Here is a 2,330-nt window from a genome sequence, read left to right on the forward strand (position 1 = left end):
ATATCTATATATTGATTTTAACTGATTAGTAAGTTTTTTTTAGTTTTATATAATGATATAAATTTTGTATATTAATTCTAATATGACATATTTTATTTTACTTGAAAATAGTAAAAGTCAATATGTAAGGCGTACAAAACAAAAATAATTGAAACTTGTATGATCAAACATTTAATAAATATACTGTTTTCTAAATAATATAATATATATACATGTAAAGAAGAAATCAAGTGATGGAGAGAGTAAAAAAAGTTTACCTAAAAAAAGATTTTGTTGAATAATAATGGTTTGTAAAATAAAGAAAACTTCAAATGATAGAGAAGAAGAAAAAGAGATTTATTTATGGACAAATCATAGAGAAGCATATGGAATGGTTTGGAGGTTTCACCTCCAATAATGAAGATGAAAAGGTTGTTGGTTAAACTTTTTAAAATTACTAAAAGAACTTTATCCTAATGAATTTCATGTTTTAAATATAGGGACGGGAAAGTCTTTTACATATATATCAAATATTTTAAAAAATTAAAAATTTGAGAAAAAAGAATGAGAAGTTTCTAATGTTTAGATGATGACACCTTATTATGTTTGATTTCTCCTTTAAAAGTAAAAATATTATAAAATAATTTTCAAGCTCAATGCTAAAGAAGGAAAAAATCACAATAGACCGATCAACATCGATGTCTTAAAAACCATATGAAAAATTACCGATCTTAAAAAATCACAAATCATCTTTCTTGATACACTCTTCTAGCATCAATGCAAAAATATTCTAGCATAATGTTTATCAAGTTCATGGATAAACAAACAAAAAAATACTTATTTTTATATTCTACATATGCTTAAAAAATGTTATCTTATTTCATCAATGATTCATATGTCACTTTATCCACACAAAAAAAGGATTCATATGCTTGTATAATTCCAATTTTAGTGTGAATCTCTCCAATTAAAAGACGAAGTATTATACTTACATTAATAAAAACCCATATCATATATGTCTTCTTGAATGACGCCTCAAATCAACAAAAATGCAAATCACCTCCACAAAAACTAAATATAGGAAGAATTGAGAGATTAAGAGAGATTGTTATGCTAAAACAATGTTACCTTATTCCATCAAGAATTTATATGCCACTTTATCTACACAAAAAATATTCATATGCCTACATAATTTCAACTTTAGTGTGAATGTCTCCGATTAAAAGACGAAATATTATACTTACATAAGCAAAAATCCATACCATGATTTGTCTTATTGAATGACGCCTCAAATCAACAAAAATACAAATCGCCTCCACAAAATTATAACTGAGTAGAAAGGACTAATTGAGATATTAATAGATAAATTATCATAGAGGTATACCATGAAGAGAAGATGAAAAATTATAATCGAAAAGAAAGAAATAATGAGAGTTAAAAGATCAATTATTAGAGGGAACATGAGTAAGTTGAAGTAATTAGTGAATATCAAAAATCAAAAATAAATATTGAGGTGAGAAAAGCTTGAGAAAAAGAGAGAAAGGATAGAGCATTTTCCAGCTTTAAGAAGAGGCCAAGTCATTGCACGTGGTTTCTTCTTTAATATATATATATATATATATATATATATATATATATATATGTCTCCGATTAAAAGACGAAATATTATACTTACATAAGCAAAAATTGATACGATGATTTGTCTTATTGGATGACGCCTCAAATCAACAAAAATACAAATCCCCTCTACAAAATTATAACTAAATAGAGAGGAAAAATTGAGAGATTAATAGATAGATTATCATAGAGGTATACCATGAAGAGAAGATGAAAAATTATAACCGAAAAGAAAGAACTAATGAGAGTTAAAGATCAATTATTAGAGGGAACATGAGTAAGTTGAAGTAATTAGTGAATCTCAAAAATCAAAAATAAATATTTAGGTGAGAAAAGCTTGAGAAAAAGAGAGAAAGAATAAAGCATTTTCCAGCTTTGAGAAGAGACCACGTCATTGCACGTGGTTTCTTCTTTAATATATATATATATATATATATATATATATATTATTTGTCTCTGTCGATGTTATAGTACGATTTTATGTGTTTTTAAAAAAACAATAATGATTTTCTTTTGAATAAAATATAAATTTGAAGATATCATAAAATTTTGAAAAAAAATATCAATGTTAATATCAAATCAACTATTTAAAAGTTATCATTTTTTATGTAATTTCTTTAATTTATTTGTTATTAAAACTTAATTTAAGTTTAATAACAAAATAATTTATTTTTGGTTTAATAATATAACATTTTATAAAGATAATAATTAAGTATTATGTTAGAACTTAATGA

The sequence above is a fragment of the Cynara cardunculus genome (genome assembly GCF_001531365.2).
Source record: "Cynara cardunculus var. scolymus isolate 2C chromosome LG 16, CcrdV1, whole genome shotgun sequence".
Classification (NCBI taxonomy): Eukaryota; Viridiplantae; Streptophyta; class Magnoliopsida; order Asterales; family Asteraceae; genus Cynara; species Cynara cardunculus.